We start from the raw sequence: 18,153 nt of genomic DNA, 5'->3' as shown, positions 1-18,153 counted from the left end.
TCTTCATCAAGGAGTGTATAGCGTCTTCTAGGTCTCCCACTGACTGTGGAAGGCCACGTACGCGGAAGTTGTACCTCCTAGATCTGTTCTCCAGGTCCTCAATCTTCACGTTAGCCTGATCCAGCTGGTCTTGCAGGGAAGAAATTATTTTGGTATTTTGGTTAACTCTCTTCACTGTACCGTCCATTTTGGACTCTATGGTGTCCAATCAATCCCCTATATTCTGAAAATCGTCTTTCAATCCAGTTGTAATGGTTGTGCAGACTTTAGACAGTTCCTGTTGTAGGAGTGTGGAGAATCTAGCCAGAAGGACTGCATCTCCTGAATATGTGGTGGCAGGGATAGGTGGTTGAGGGTGCCCAGAACTGTCTTGGCTCAGAGCCAGCAAGGCAAGTTCTGCCATTTGTCTGTCTGTGGATGAGGCTGGGGAGTCAGCATACATTAATTCCCTGTCAGGGGAGATAGACAAGGGGGACATCTGTGGCTGTTCACCCTGTGGTGTGAGGGGCTCTTCCTGAGACTGGGACGAAAAGGGGTCTCTGCCCATACTGTCCTGTGTTGCCATGCCTTGTTGGGGGAAGATTAACTGCTGGATATGATGGCCCCCTGCCCTGAGGCTCCCTGTGTCGGCGCCATCTTTACCTGATAAGGCTGCTGCTGCTGTGTCTGGGAGCTGTTGTTCTCAGGGGTTCCTGGTCCTAATTGTTGAGTGGTCTGGGGGGGTTGCTGCTAGGCTTGTGGTCTGCCCCTCTCTGTGCCTCCTCGCTCCTGCACTGTCCCTGTCAGAGGAGCTTGGAGGCCGCCGGCGCGCTCTGTGTCTCCCCTCTCCGCCTCCATCTTGGTCCGGGGAGGCTGCTGCTGGGCCTGGCAGGCGTGTATCGTTCGGGGCTGCTGAGCGGGTCTTTGCTTTTTTGTGCTCCCCACTGTCCCCCATCGCATGATCTGCTCCCGATCTGTGGGCTGCTGGTCCGATGATGTTTTGGGCATCCCTTACCACTGATTGCTGCTTTTTATGGGCTGAGGCGTGCGGAGCTTGGTCAGTGCAATGCCCTGCTCCGGCTCTGCTTTTCTATGCATTTTTTCACTGTAAAAAAAACACAGTGCAGCATGGTGGAATCCACTAGTCAGGAGCAAACATTGTCATCAGACCAAGTGCAAGGTTGGTCAACTAATGTAGCAAAATGGATGCTAGAAACAGATGGGACTAGGGGTGGCTTAATGAATGGTGTATTGTTTCTTTTTAAAGGAAAGTGAGTGTGGTCATCTCACCCAGGATGTGGGTTTGGAGGCATGGGATCTGACTCCTGGACCCAGCACAGACCTGTCTGTTGTGGATGTAAAATCACCTAACGCAAGTTGAACTTCAGGCCAACGTGACCCCGAAGAGGAAGCAAGTATTCGGGAGCCTCTCGTTTGCGCAAGTAAGTATTCTTGGAAACTGGCTTCAAATGTGTCTACATGTCGAGTGTTTAGCTGAACAAACACCCAATCCACACAATAGCAAAGTATGTAGTGCCTTAACATTAGCATGGAGAAGGAAGAGGTGGAAGGAGCTGTCATTTTTTCTAGTTACCCGAGTTTTGGAGACTCAGGCACCAGGGCCAGGTTACTGAGTAGTTGCAGTGTGTACATTCCTAGTAGTGTAGGTGTCTGAAGGGCAAGCAGGTTGCAAGCAACAATAGACTGGGTAGGTAAGTATTTCCTGAATTATGACTAGTAACTTGCCCATAACTCACTATGTAGGGCCTCAGCCACTTGACCATGGTTCCCTTAATCCTTTTTTGTCTTCTTACTAGGTCATGATCTTCCAAGATGCACAATTGGCCAAATGAGTGCAGATATGGTGCATTGTTTGAAGGAGCTGGAGCAAATAAAGGAGGCTGCCACTGCTTTACAGCGAAGAATCAGAAATTTTGTAGACATGCTTGCCAAATTCTAATTTCCTCTTGCCTGTTCGGAAGTTTCTTGTTACACTTGTTGCCTCCTGTTTGCACTTTGAGTATTTACCATGTTTTTCTGACTTTTAAATGAGCAAGTTTAGTGTCCGAACTCAGTGTTTCTCCACTCCACTCCTCTAGGTGCACCACCAGGTCCTGTTTACTGTATTTTCCTCGGTCTAAAAACGACTGTGTGAATTACTAACATTGAAAATGACAACATAAGCTGTGCCAAATTATACAAGTATAGAAAACATGACCTGGGTTTGCATCTTGAGGAGGAGAATTGGGAAACATTGCCCTCACTAACATGAATTTAAATTTTTCAGTGTTTTGAAGAATATAAAACCCAAAATTTGAAGGTGCTCCCAAATTGTGCCCTAACATTCTTATTTCCCTAATGATCCCATGACTAAAATGTGTGTATTGCCATACATCTAGTTTGCCAAAAGCCACAAAACACACAGTGTGTCAACATGTGCTATCTACCATCACTGGGTGTCAATGCACATGTTTTGGGGGTGCAACCCCTTTCTCCTAACTAAAGAAGCTCAGAGGAAGGGGTTGCACCCCCGAAACACATCCATTGATACCCCGTGATGGGAACTACCACATGTTGACACACTGTGTGTTTTGTGGATTTAGGGAAAAAGTTGTTTGTAACTACACACATTTGTGTGTTTGCTGTTTGCATAAATAATCTGGGATACTTTAGCCAGCCCTAGTCCTAGCCCTAGCTTTCTAGATCTTTGTACACTAGAATGCAATTTATAGGTTCCTATAATCCTGTTACATATTGTCTGCATTGTGTTGTTCCCCTGCTTCTCTCCCTTCCTGAGCCCGATGTGGGTCCCATGGGCCGTGGATCCGTCCTGGGGATGGGGGCTTCGTCGTTGCGTCTCTTCCTGGCAGGAAAAGAGGGGGGGCACAATTAAAGGGTCCGTGCCTCCTTTCTGCACCCTCGGGTGTATCACTTCCTGCCAGCGGCGTTCTGGATCACATCCGGATGCCGTGGCGTTGTGGGCACGCGATGCTGCGCGCGTGCGACATTGCGCTATTACGGCGGATGTGACGGCTGTGCCGGGATATTTATCTTCCTGAACGCCGGGGGAGCCACATGTGGAGGGTTAATCCCTGCTGGAGGAGGAGGGGTGGGGACAGCCTGCATGCACCTGCAGCCTAATTAGGCATCCAATCAGCGGCCAGCACTTTATTTATAATGACCAAGCAGATTGGGGGATCTGCTTTTAATTCCTACTGTTTCATCAGACTGATCAACTGACATACTCTGGAGACAGGTAATTACCAGTATCTGAACACATTGATGAGTTGGACCTGACATACCCTGTATTGTGGGTCTCTGTCACGTCATTCCTTCCCACTGTGATTAGTTATACTATCTTGTACAATTTACATCCGATTCTACCCACCCTCATACATGTCCCCCTTTATGGCACTTCAACTTGTGTGTTTCTTTGTCTCACCTCTGTCCCATTTTCTTCCCATCTCGACACCTCATGACCCCTTTTCTAGCACCCATGCATTTTTCAGTACACTATCACACACACCCACCTCTCACATATACACGGTTGAATATGTTTTTTGCATATGTTTTTGCTTTCACTGCCTTTTGATTGTTTTATTTGGCCCCTTGCACTGCACCTTCCCATTTCCCCACCCCCATGCTTCCCTTCCACTCACATGCATCTCCCCACCTGCACTATCCTCACACTTCACCTATCTGTTCCCTTTTTTTCCCCTGGATCTTTTCCTCCTAAGCCTTTTTTCCTTCACTCCCTGATCTTTTTTTCCCATTCTCCCCTTAACCATCCCCCCCTCCTTCCCGTTCTTTCTTTCCCGTCCCCTTCCTTTCCCCTGGTTTTTTTTTTTTTTTCCCTAATAGTCTGCCCGTCCCCTTCTTTCCCGAATAGTCTGCCCGTCCCCTTCTTTCCTCACATGTTCTCCCCACACTCGCCTTTTTCTTTATATTCCTACATTTTCACCCTACTTCGTCACTTGTTTCACGGCCAACACATAGACACCACTATTTACCTATTACATTACATACTCTGATATACTGATATCTATATGCAGTTCTACTTACCCTTGTTAACCCCTTCTCTTCTCCCCCTTCTGTTACCATCATCACTATAGGAATATTCATACATCGCTGACCCCAAGTACAGACAACATCCAACAAACAAATAAATTACAGAGTTATCTCTTTTTTTTCAAAAAATGACACATGATACATATATCTCTATCCGTGCTAGACCGAACGCACTGATGGTACAGTTGTCTGTTATTTGATGCTTTGGCTGCAGGTCTCGCTCGCTTGCCCCTATGCTCCTCCCCAGTTTTGGGAGATGCCCACTTGGTGTGACTCCTTGTAAGACACGCATGGACGATTAACCCCCCCTTTTCCCCTGTTGACGTGGTGGACGGCCGGGGACTCTTGTCGGGACCCGGTGGGGGAGACGTCGGAGAACTATAAGCTCAGGAGAAATTGCTCAAACACAATGTGATTGGTAATTATACTGTCAAACATATATATATTATATTGTATTTTTATGGTCACATCCATGAACTCTAATACGCAAATTTTGTCACAGCGCCTCAATCCTCTGAAGATGACCCAACGGGGTCGAAACGCGTCAGGATTATCATCCCATTTTAGCGCTTGATCATTGTATAATACTTGTGCCAGCTTCATTTGTGTTATCTCCTGTAGCACAGCTCCTATTTTAACCATTATGGTTAAGTTCCATTAATAAAAAAACTCTTTCAAGTAACAATCTATTATTTTCATAATTTTTTGCTGCTTTAAAACCCCACGGGGGATACCTTCTTTTCCTTTTTGACATTAATCGGGGTGTGCAGCACTTTATATCTTCTCAGTATGTGTCTCTCCCCTTTTCTCGAATATTGGGTGGTTAAACACCCCTCCCCCTACTTTTTGACACTCGAGTTAAGATATGAGCTGTGGGATGATTCTGGTTGAATTGTGCATTCTTGTAATACTTTTATTGTGACTGTTTCTATTGAATAAGTATCGTGTTACATTGTTTACAGGATGAGCCAATGTATATGTATAGGTGATGATTGGACTATCCCCATGTAATTACACGTTAATATTTTATAACAGGTGAGATCGGATAAAATTATCTGTTATTCTCCCCTGTTTTCACTAATCTATCATAATACTGGACACTTTAGTGTGCCCCCTCAGGCGCACTCAATATGTTTACAATACATTGGCTAGTATTTTCATTCTGCTGTAATGACAACCCCTACCATCTGGAGCATCACATATACGTTTTTTTGTCAAATCCAATGGAGGTAGCCCATGGCTGCCTCGAATGCATTCCAACCACCCACAGCTTTCTAGATCTTTGTACACTAGAATGCAATTTATAGGTTCCTATAATCCTGTTACATATTGTCTGCATTGTGTTGTTCCCCTGCTTCTCTCCCTTCCTGAGCCCGATGTGGGTCCCATGGGCCGTGGATCCGTCCTGGGGATGGGGGCTTCGTCGTTGCGTCTCTTCCTGGCAGGAAAAGAGGGGGGGCACAATTAAAGGGTCCGTGCCTCCTTTCTGCACCCTCGGGTGTATCACTTCCTGCCAGCGGCGTTCTGGATCACATCCGGATGCCGTGGCGTTGTGGGCACGCGATGCTGCGCGCGTGCGACATTGCGCTATTACGGCGGATGTGACGGCTGTGCCGGGATATTTATCTTCCTGAACGCCGGGGGAGCCACATGTGGAGGGTTAATCCCTGCTGGAGGAGGAGGGGTGGGGACAGCCTGCATGCACCTGCAGCCTAATTAGGCATCCAATCAGCGGCCAGCACTTTATTTATAATGACCAAGCAGATTGGGGGATCCGCTTTTAATTCCTACTGTTTCATCAGACTGATCAACTGACATACTCTGGAGACAGGTAATTACCAGTATCTGAACACATTGATGAGTTGGACCTGACATACCCTGTATTGTGGGTCTCTGTCACGTCATTCCTTCCCACTGTGATTAGTTATACTATCTTGTACAATTTACATCCGATTCTACCCACCCTCATACATGTCCCCCTTTATGGCACTTCAACTTGTGTGTTTCTTTGTCTCACCTCTGTCCCATTTTCTTCCCATCTCGACACCTCATGACCCCTTTTCTAGCACCCATGCATTTTTCAGTACACTATCACACACACCCACCTCTCACATATACACGGTTGAATATGTTTTTTGCATATGTTTTTGCTTTCACTGCCTTTTGATTGTTTTATTTGGCCCCTTGCACTGCACCTTCCCATTTCCCCACCCCCATGCTTCCCTTCCACTCACATGCATCTCCCCACCTGCACTATCCTCACACTTCACCTATCTGTTCCCTTTTTTTCCCCTGGATCTTTTCCTCCTAAGCCTTTTTTCCTTCACTCCCTGATCTTTTTTTTCCCATTCTCCCCTTAACCATCCCCCCCTCCTTCCCGTTCTTTCTTTCCCGTCCCCTTCCTTTCCCCTGGTTTTTTTTTTTTTTTTTTTTTTTTTTTTTTTTTTTCCCTAATAGTCTGCCCGTCCCCTTCTTTCCCGAATAGTCTGCCCGTCCCCTTCTTTCCTCACATGTTCTCCCCACACTCGCCTTTTTCTTTATATTCCTACATTTTCACCCTACTTCGTCACTTGTTTCACGGCCAACACATAGACACCACTATTTACCTATTACATTACATACTCTGATATACTGATATCTATATGCAGTTCTACTTACCCTTGTTAACCCCTTCTCTTCCCCCCCTTCTGTTACCATCATCACTATAGGAATATTCATACATCGCTGACCCCAAGTACAGACAACATCCAACAAACAAATAAATTACAGAGTTATCTCTTTTTTTTCAAAAAATGACACATGATACATATATCTCTATCCGTGCTAGACCGAACGCACTGATGGTACAGTTGTCTGTTATTTGATGCTTTGGCTGCAGGTCTCGCTCGCTTGCCCCTATGCTCCTCCCCAGTTTTGGGAGATGCCCACTTGGTGTGACTCCTTGTAAGACACGCATGGACGATTAACCCCCCCTTTTCCCCTGTTGACGTGGTGGACGGCCGGGGACTCTTGTCGGGACCCGGTGGGGGAGACGTCGGAGAACTATAAGCTCAGGAGAAATTGCTCAAACACAATGTGATTGGTAATTATACTGTCAAACATATATATATTATATTGTATTTTTATGGTCACATCCATGAACTCTAATACGCAAATTTTGTCACAGCGCCTCAATCCTCTGAAGATGACCCAACGGGGTCGAAACGCGTCAGGATTATCATCCCATTTTAGCGCTTGATCATTGTATAATACTTGTGCCAGCTTCATTTGTGTTATCTCCTGTAGCACAGCTCCTATTTTAACCATTATGGTTAAGTTCCATTAATAAAAAAACTCTTTCAAGTAACAATCTATTATTTTCATAATCTTTTGCTGCTTTAAAACCCCACGGGGGATACCTTCTTTTCCTTACTTATACTATTGGCAGCCCAGTGGACAGGTAAGAAGTGTCATAATCTAAAAATATGGATCCACACTGTCCAAATTGCAGCACATTTTGACATTCAGAAAATACATATCAATATAATAGGAGACAAAAACTGTCTGTTAAAATTTGTAGGTAATCAGGCAGGCCCTTGCACTACATGGTTGGGTGAATTTCTACAGAAATATGACCACAAAAGAAGGATAGTGTGTATGGGTTTTGCAAAGTCAGCAGATAGAGTATTTGTATCTGTTGACTTAGCATTTTTTTGGGGGGGGGGGAGGGAGGGTTACACATGAGTTTGGGCCCCAAAAAATGACCTCTTGCACTCTGCCTGAATTGGAGGACAACAATAACATTTGGACACATTTTAGGGGGTGTTTAGGGTAAGCACAAAAATGTAGCTAACAAAATATGTTACGTTACCAGGCTAGGTGTGTATGGGCCCAGGATAGCATGGCAGGGAGGTTAGTGAAGGAAAATATGCATGTAGGTCAAAAAAGGAGCAGGAAAAGCTTACAGTATGCATGAGGACAAAGAGGACATTCACAGCATATTACAATAATGTTAATTATGGAATCAAGAAATTCATACAATACATTAGCAAACATTAAATACATAGAATGTGATGTTAAAGGCAAAAACTTACCGGAATATAGTCCTTCTGCAGGACTTGAAAAATGGCTGAGCAGGTGTCTGGAATAATGAGTCCCAGAGCTTGGGGGGAGATCCCAGTGGTAAGCTTGAGGTCCTGGAGATTTCTCCCCATTGCCAAGTAACGCAAGGTGGCTATGAGCCTTTGCTCAGGAGTGATGGCAAGCCACATGCATGTGTTTTGCTTCATAATATAGGGGGTCACCAATGCCAAGAGTTGGTGAAAGCAGAGGTCCGTCATCTGGAGATAATTCTGAAAATCATCCGGATTATTCTCCTGAAGCTCCCGCAGCAAAGGCATATGACATAATTGGTCACGATTAAGCAACCAATTTTTGGTCCAAGAAACCCTCCTCTTCCTGTTCCTGGACTGGACTTGGGTCAAAGCAATAGCTCCAAGACTGATAATAGCACATTCTCTCCTCCAATTCCGCAACATGGCTAGCTGACAAACAGCCGTTCAGAAACAAACAGACAAGCACGAACTGAACTTCTACTAACATGAAATTAGCAGAAGGAGCCCTAAGGGTGGGGCATGCCAATTGAAGTTCATCTTCATCGGTTGTAGTACATCTAGTACGTCACTATGTTCGTGTTTGTTGGCTGACAATTGTGTACCATTTGTATGCAAAACAAGTTCACGGCACACGCCCTTCGGACAAAAGTCTGGCGCTTTGTCTGCGGAAAATCCGATTGTGTGTACGAGGCTTAAGAGCGTTCTATATACAAAAAAAACCCAGAGAGTTACTGATGTCAGGAACTACTGAAATCAATAAAATATGTTTTTTTTGAGCTTCCTGCCATGGCAATGACATTTTTGTCAGCGCAGATTAGAGAATATGGATTTTTTTTAAATGTCTATTGATTTTGCTAATTGAACCCAACAAGTGCTTGAATACCACCTTTCTACAGCTGAACTTTGAAAAAGCAGGAAAGCTCAGATTCCACAGACTGTCATGTGAGTTGTATAAGATACATAGATAACTCTTGCATCTCCTTAAAATATGCCTGTATCACTTGCTGCCACGTCTAGACAGTAATGTAACAGAGTTTATGGCAGCTCTTTACAGTGACAAAGTTCTTTCATTTCTAAATAAAGCATTCAGAGATTCAGCGTATCGATTTTGATGAAAATAAAAGAAAAATGATGCAGGAAATATTTACAGAAAATGTATTACATAAGTACTGTATTTATCGTCGTATAACATGCGCCGGCGTATAAGACGCACCCCAGGTTTAGGAGGGAATTTTAAGGAAAAAACTTTTAGGAGGGAAGTTTAAGGAAAAAAACTTACAATTAAATGCTCATCAATGCAGCCTTATCGTGTCCATCTGCAGCCTTGTCAGTGTCATTGCAGCCTTGCCCCAGTGTCCATTGCAGCCTTGTCAGTGCAGCTTTGCCCCAGTGCAGCCTTGTCAGTGCAGCTTTGTCAGTGCAGCCTTGTCAGTGCAGCCTTGTCAGTGCAGCTTTGTCAGTGCAGCTTTGCCCCAGTGCAGAATTGTCAGTGCAGTTTTGCCCCAGTGCAGCCTTGCCCCCAGTGGTCAGTGCAGCCTTGCCCCCCAGTGTCCATTACATGCTTGGACAGATCGCCGCCGACATACACATAGCGTGTAGTTTTAAATATGGTGCCGCGGAGTTTGGAGGGACTCGGCCAAGCTGAACGAGCGCCGCCGAGATCACAGTGACTGGGCAGAGCCGAGATACACATAGCCGAGTGTACTCGGCTCTTCTCGTTGCCGCTCACAGTCACTCCCAGTCCCGCCCTATGATGGACATAACACAGGTCCAATGGGGGGACTGGGCGTGACTGTGAGCGGAGCCAAGAAGGGCCGAGTACACTAGGCTATGTGTATCTCGGCTCCACCCAGTCACTGTGATCTCGGCTGCGCTCGTTCAGCTCCGCCGAGTCCCTCCGAGCGCCATATTTAAAACTACACGCTATGTGAATGTCGGCGGCGATCGCTCCGATAGATCACAATTAGCGGGGACCGGTGTATAACATGCACCCACGATTTTCCCCTGATTTTAAGGGGAAAAAAGTGCATATTATACGCCGATAAATACGGTAATTGTAAAATAAAAGTTTTCAAATGTAAAAATACTTAGTGTTAAACCCCAAAAAGCAAAAATGTATTATACTGCAGCTTACCAATCATTAGTGGCTGCTTTTGTTTCCTTTTTAAGGCTCCAACCTTTATTTTCAACTGTTCATCTGGCTAGTAAGTCTGTTATTTTAACAGACCAAGCTCTCCAGCAAAAGTGGCAGTAAGGGCTCGTTTACACTTGCCTCGATTTCAACACACATTAAAGAGCCTACGGCTTCAACATTCTTTTTTGATGTGTTTTTGATGCTTCAGTGATGTTTTGATAATGTTTCCTTGATGCTTTTTTTGAAGCTTTAATGAAGCTTGGCAAATGCCCTGTGTGTGTGTTGATGTTCTATTTGTTTTAAAGGGGCCCAGTAGAACCCCAGCTCAGTATTACCCCACTCTGCAGATCCCCAGCTCATTAGTAACCCTTTTCAGCAGATCCTCAGCTCATTGTTACCCTCATTCAGAAGATTCCCAGGTTATTAAAAACCCTTGTTCAGTAGATCCCCTGCTCAATAGTACTCCCAGCTCTGCTGATGCCCCAATCAGTATTATCACCAGTTTTGCTGATCCCTTGCTCAGAAGAAACCCCCAGCTCTGCTAATCTCTCACTCAGTAGTAATGTCTGGCTCTGCTGATCGCCCACTCAGTAGTAACCACCAGCTTTACTGATGCCCCAATCAGTATTATCCCCAGTTTTGTTGATCCCCTGCTCAGAAGTAACCCCCATCTCTGCTAATCCCTCACACAGTAGTAACGTCTCGCTCTGCTGATCGCCCACTTAGTAGTAACCACCAGCTCTGCTGATCCTCTGGTTTGCTGATCCTCCTCTCTCTCAAGTTGCCGCTCACTTCCTGCTATATTGCTCCCATGCTGTGCACCATGTGTGACATTGCTAGTTTCTCTTGCTCTGGTCCCCCAGCTCTGCTGGTCCTCTGCCGCTCTGTCCTCACTCTCCAGTTCCCGCTCACTGTTTCCATGTTGCACACTACATGTGACGGCCGCTAGTTGCTCTGCTCCAGTCCAGACCCTGCTTACTTTCCTGCTGCTACACGCTGCACACCAGATGTTACATTTGCAACAGACACTTCCAGAATATATGCACATGAACCAGAAGTGACTGCTGATGACGTTGCTTGTTGGTTTGCCATTGCATCCTGGGATTTCTCATACCTGTAATAATTCCAAAACAAAGCGAAGCTAAAGCTGAATAAAAGCCCTCAAAAGCTGCAGGTGCTGCTAGCGAGCTTTGTCTTAGACTTCTATGGAGGCTTTGGAGATGCCTTGAAGAATCAAGAAAGTGACATGTGGTATCATTTACGATACAAAGCATAGCAAACACAATGTGTAAACAGGACTGTAAGCTTACTATTTTATTTAGTGACGGGGCTTTGATTGGCATTCAGAGTGCTTTAAAAAAGCATGTCCAATGCCACATTTTGAAGCAAGTATAAGCAAGCCCTCAGAGTGCAGAGACAAACTATGCACCACTCACAGGGGTGCTTACAATATCAAAAGGGAAACAAGCTGTAACTGCTTAAAAAGGTGTAAGCTGGAGTTTTGGCTTTAGATTGTTAGTCAAATCCATCTAAATCTGTTAGTCCATCTAACAATACTCTCTCTTCAGGTTGACAATGCTGCTGAAAAGATGTTTCTGTTGCTCTTTCATCCAGAGTAGGGATGTTTTAGAACACGCCATGCGTTACTGACATGGTGAAAAAGGAAAACGAATGCAGCCACCACATCAGTTTTATATCCACAATCAAGTTATGATTTAGGATTAAAGCTGAAATTCATGCAAACAGCTAGATACATAGATTACAGGTAATACTCGAAAAATTAGAATATCGTGCAAAAGTTCATTCATTTCACTAATGCAACTTAAAATGTGAAACTAATATATGAGATAAACTAATTACATGAAAAGCAAGATAGTTCAGGCCATGATTTTTCATAATTGTGATGATTATGGCTTACAGCTCATGAAAACCCCAAATCCACAATCTCAAAAAATTAGAATATTGTGAAAAGGTGCAATATTTTAGACTCAAAGGCCCCTTTCACACTGGGGCAGGAGGTGCGTTGGCAGTAAAGCGCCGCTATTATTAGCGGCGCTTTACCATCAATTTAGTGGCTGTATTCGCCCGCTAGCGGCCGAGAAAGGGTTAAAAACCACCGCAAAGCGCCTCTGCAGCGGCGCTTTGCCGGCGGTATAGCCGCGCTGCCCCATTGATTTCAATGGGCAGGAGCGGTGAAGGAACGGTGTATACACCACTCCTTCACCACTCCGAAGATGCTGCTAGCAGGACTTTTTCCTGCTAGCGCACCGCTCCAGTGTGAAAGCCCTCGGGCTTTCACACTGGAGACACAGCAACGGCTGTTTCGGGTTGGTTTGCAGGCGCAATAGCGCAATAGCGTCTGCAAACCGCCCCAGTGTGAAAAGGGTCAAAGTGTTCCACTCTAATCAGCTAATTAAGCCATAACACCTGTAAACGGTTCCTGAGCCTTTAATTGGTCTCTCAGTCTGGTTCAGTAGGAATCACAATCATGGGAAAGACTGCTGACCTGACAGTTGTGCAGAAAACCATCATTGACACCCTCCATAAGGAGGGAAAGCCTCAAAAGGTAATTGCAAAAGAAGTTGGATGTTCCCAAAGTGCTGTATCAAAGCACATTAATAGAAAGTTATGTGGAAGGGAAAAGTGTGGAAGAAAGAGGTGCACAAGCAGCAGGGATGACCGCAGCCTGGAGAGGATTGTCAGGAAAAGGCCATTCAAAAGTGTTGGGGACTTTCACAGCGAGTGCATCAAGAGCCACCACACACAGACGGATCCTGGACATGGGCTTCAAATGTTGTATTCCTCTTGTCAAGCCACTCCTGAACAACAAACAACGTCAGAAGCATCTTACCTGGGCTAAAGAAAAACAGACCTGGTCTGTTGCTCAGTGGTCCAAAGTCCTCTTTTCTGGTGAGAGCAAATTTTGCATCTCGTTTGCAGGGCCAGATTAAGAGCATCATGGGCCTGGTGCTGAGGATTTCGGTGGGCCTTTTTATGGAAACAAAATGAAAATGCAAACAATTTTTCGCTAAAACGAATTAAATAAACTCTCACCAGTAATACCAGCTGTGCAGCCTCTGAGCAGCAGCAACACCACCAATACCACCTGCTATGCGATCTCTCACCAGCAGCAACATAGGGAGACCACATTTCCAAACTGTCATTCAGAGACAACCCCCTCTTCCCAAAAAAAGATGAGGGTGGGGGATGTAGTCTCGGGGTTGGCAGGGAAATCGGTGGTGGAGGTGATTTGTCAGGCAAATGGCTGGTGTTAGTACTTAAAATCAATCATCCTGACACCATGCTTGATATGGTGTCAGGATGATCAAATTCCATTATTTCAGTTACCACATTGTAATATATAGTGAAATAGTTCAACTCACCATCATGCAGAATCAGTGGGACCTGAGCTTGTCACTTGCCACCAGATGCAGCTTGTCACTTGCCACCCATAGCCTGCCACCAGATGTAGAGTATCACTTTCCACAGTTGCCTGCCGCTAGATGCAGCATGTCACTTGCCACCAGCAGCCTGCCACCAGATACAGTGTGCCACTTGCAACCAGATACAGTGTGCCACTTGCTACCCACAGCCTGCCAAAAGGTACAATGTGCCAATTGCCACCAGCAGCCTGCCACCAGATACAGTGTGCCACTTGCCAACAGTAGCCTTTCACCAGATACAGTGTGCCACTTGCTACCGACAGCCTGTCACCAGATACAGTGTGCCACTTGCCACCAGCAGCCTGCCACTAGATACAGTGTGCCACTTGCCACCAGATACATTGTGCCACTTGCCACCAGATACAGTGTGCCACTTGCCACCAGCAGCCTGCCACCAGATACAGTGTGTCACTTGCCACCAGCAGCCTGCCACCAGATACATTGTGCCACTTGCCACCAGATACAGTGTGCCACTTGCCACCAGCTCCCTGCCACCAGATACAGTGTGCCACTTGCCACCAGCAGCCTTCCATCAGATACAGTGTGCCACTTGCCAACCACAGCCTACCACCAGATACAGTGTGTCACTTACCACCAGCAGCCTTCCACCAGATAGTGTGCCACTTGCCACCAGCAGCCTGCCATCAGATACAGTGTGCCACTTGCCACCAGCAGCCTACCACCAGATACATTGTGCCACTTGCCAACCACAGCCTACCACCAGATACAGTGTGCAACTTGCCACCGGCAGCCTGCCACCAGATACAGTGTGCCACTTGCCACCGGCAGCCTGCCACCAGATACAGTGTGCCACTTGCCACCAGCAGCCTGCCACCAGATACAGTGTGCCACTTGCCAACCACAGCCTACCACCAGATACAGTGTGTCACTTACCACCAGCAGCCTTCCACCAGATAGTGTGCCACTTGCCACCAGCAGCTAGCCGCCAGATACAGTGTGCCACTTGTCACCAGCAGCCTGCCACCAGATACAGTGTGCCACTTGCCAACCACAGCCTACCACCAGATACAGTGTGCCACTTGCCACTGGCAGCCTGCCACCAGATACAGTGTGCCACTTGCCACCAGCAGCCTGCCACCAGATACAGTGTGCCACTTGCCAACCACAGCCTACCACCAGATACAGTGTGCCACTTGCCAACCACAGCCTGCCACCAGATACAGTGTGCCACTTGCCACTAACAGCCTGCCACCAGATACAGTGTGCCACTTGCCACTAGCAGCCTGTCACCAGATACAGTGTGCAACTTGCCACTAGCAGCCTGCCACCAGATACAGTGTGCCACTTGCCACTGACAGCCTGTCACCAGATACAGCGTGTCACTTGCCACTGACAGCCTGTCACCAGATACAGCGTGTCACTTGCCACCAGCAGCCTGCCACCAGATACAGTGTGCCACTTGCCACCAGCAGCCTGCCACCAGATACAGTGTGCTACTTGCCACCAGCAGCCTGCCACCAGATACAGTGTGCCACTTGCCACTAGCAGCCTGCCACCAGATACAGTGTGCCACTTGTCACCTGCAGCCTATCACCAGATACAGTGTGCCACTTGCCACTAGCAGCCTGCCACCAGATACAGTGTGTCACTTGCCACCAGATACAGTGTGCCACTTGCCACTAGCAGCCTGCCACCAGATACAGTGTGCCACATGTCACCTGCAGCCTGTCACCAGATACAGTGTGCCACTTGCCACTAGCAGCCTGTCACCAGATACAGTGTGCCACTTGCCACTAGCAGCCTGCCACCAGATACAGTGTGCCACTTGCCACTGACAGCCTGTCACCAGATACAGCGTGTCACTTGCCACCAGCAGCCTGCCACCAGATACAGTGTGCCACTTGCCACCAGCAGCCTGCCACCAGATACAGTGTGCTACTTGCCACCAGCAGCCTGCCACCAGATACAGTGTGCCACTTGCCACTAGCAGCCTGCCACCAGATACAGTGTGCCACTTGTCACCTGCAGCCTATCACCAGATACAGTGGGCCACTTGCCACTAGCAGCCTGCCACCAGATACAGTGTGCCACTTGCCACTGACAGCCTGTCACCAGATACAGCGTGTCACTTGCCACCAGCAGCCTGCCACCAGGTACAGTGTGCCACTTGCCACCAGCAGCCTGCCACCAGATACAGTGTGCTACTTACCACCAGCAGCCTGCCACCAGATACAGTGTGCCACTTGCCACTAGCAGCCTGCCACCAGATACAGTGTGCCACTTGTCACCTGCAGCCTATCACCAGATACAGTGTGCCACTTGCCACTAGCAGCCTGCCACCAGATACAGTGTGTCACTTGCCACCAGATACAGTGTGCCACTTGCCACTAGCAGCCTGCCACCAGATACAGTGTGCCACATGTCACCGGCAGCCTGTCACCAGATACAGTGTGCCACTTGCCACTAGCAGCCTGCCACCAGATACAGTGTGCCACTTGCCACTGACAGCCTGCCACCATATACAGCGTGTCACTTGCCACCAGCAGCCTGCCACCAGATACAGTGTGCCACTTGCCACCAGCAGCCTGCCACCAGATACAGTGTGCTACTTGCCACCAGCAGCCTGCCACCAGATACAGTGTGCAACTTGCCACTAGCAGCCTGCCACCAGATACAGTGTGCCACTTGCCACTAGCAGCCTGCCACCAGATACAGTGTGCCACTTGTCACCTGCAGCCTATCACCAGATACAGTGGGCCACTTGCCACTAGCAGCCTGCCACCAGATACAGTGTGCCACTTGCCACTGACAGCCTGTCACCAGATACAGCGTGTCACTTGCCACCAGCAGCCTGCCACCAGGTACAGTGTGCCACTTGCCACCAGCAGCCTGCCACCAGATACAGTGTGCTACTTACCACCAGCAGCCTGCCACCAGATACAGTGTGCCACTTGCCACTAGCAGCCTGCCACCAGATACAGTGTGCCACTTGTCACCTGCAGCCTATCACCAGATACAGTGTGCCACTTGCCACTAGCAGCCTGCCACCAGATACAGTGTGTCACTTGCCACCAGATACAGTGTGCCACTTGCCACTAGCAGCCTGCCACCAGATACAGTGTGCCACATGTCACCGGCAGCCTGTCACCAGATACAGTGTGCCACTTGCCACTAGCAGCCTGTCACCAGATACAGTGTGCCACTTGCCACTAGCAGCCTGCCACCAGATACAGTGTGCCACTTGCCACTGACAGCCTGTCACCAGATACAGCGTGTCACTTGCCACCAGCAGCCTGCCACCAGATACAGTGTGCCACTTGCCACCAGCAGCCTGCCACCAGATACAGTGTGCCACTTGCCACTAGCAGCCTGCCACCAGATACATTGTGCCACTTGCCACTAGCAGCCTGCCACCAGATACAGTGTGCCACTTGCCACTGACAGACTGTCACCAGATACAGCGTGTCACTTGCCACCAGCAGCCTGCCACCAGATACAGTGTGCCACTTGCCACCAGCAGCCTGCCACCAGATACAGTGTGCTACTTGCCACCAGCAGCCTGCCACCAGATACAGTGTGCCACTTGTCACCTGCAGCCTATCACCAGATACAGTGTGCCACTTGTCACCTGCAGCCTATCACCAGATACAGTGGGCCACTTGCCACTAGCAGCCTGCCACCAGATACAGTGTGCCACTTGCCACTGACAGCCTGTCACCAGATACAGTGTGCCACTTGCCACCAGCAGCCTGCCACCAGATACAGTGTGCTACTTGCCACCAGCAGCCTGCCACCAGATACAGTGTGCCACTTGCCACTAGCAGCCTGCCACCAGATACAGTGTGCCACTTGTCACCTGCAGCCTATCACCAGATACAGTGTGCCACTTGCCACTAGCAGCCTGCCACCAGATACAGTGTGTCACTTGCCACCAGCAGCCTGCCACCAGATACAGCGTGCCACTTGCCACTAGCAGCCTGTCACCAGATACAGTGTGCCACTTGCCACTAGCAGCCTGTCACCAGATACAGCGTGCCACTTGCCACTAGCAGCCTGCCACCAGATACAGCGTGCCACTTGCCACTAGCAGCCTGTCACCAGATACAGTGTGCCACTTGCCACTAGCAGCCTGCCACCAGATACAGTGTGCCACTTGCCACTAGCAGCCTGCCACCAGATACAGTGTGCCACTTGTCACCTGCAGCCTATCACCAGATACAGTGGGCCACTTGCCACTAGCAGCCTGCCACCAGATACAGTGTGCCACTTGCCACTGACAGCCTGTCACCAGATACAGCGTGTCACTTGCCACCAGCAGCCTGCCACCAGATACAGTGTGCCACTTGCCACCAGCAGCCTGCCACCAGATACAGTGTGCCACTTGCCACCAGCAGCCTGCCACCAGATACATTGTGCCACTTGCCACTAGCAGCCTGCCACCAGATACAGTGTGCCACTTGCCACCAGCAGCCTG

The 18,153-nt window shown here is 48.1% G+C and overlaps 1 long non-coding RNA gene across 1 annotated transcript in view; it reads left to right on the top strand.

Annotated features, from left to right (window-relative positions):
- Window positions 1-1,507, top strand: part of LOC141114173 (uncharacterized) — a 133,774-nt gene extending 132,267 nt beyond the window's left edge. The window contains exon 3 of the long non-coding RNA XR_012236884.1: window positions 1,247-1,507. This is a non-coding gene — a long non-coding RNA (uncharacterized lncRNA). The remainder of the gene's footprint in view (window positions 1-1,246) is intronic.
- Window positions 1,508-18,153: the final 16,646 nt, after the last annotated feature.

The sequence above is a fragment of the Aquarana catesbeiana genome, linkage group LG01, assembly GCF_042186555.1.
Source record: "Aquarana catesbeiana isolate 2022-GZ linkage group LG01, ASM4218655v1, whole genome shotgun sequence".
Classification (NCBI taxonomy): domain Eukaryota; kingdom Metazoa; phylum Chordata; class Amphibia; order Anura; family Ranidae; genus Aquarana; species Aquarana catesbeiana.
This window is presented reverse-complemented; position numbering and strand designations above follow the sequence as displayed.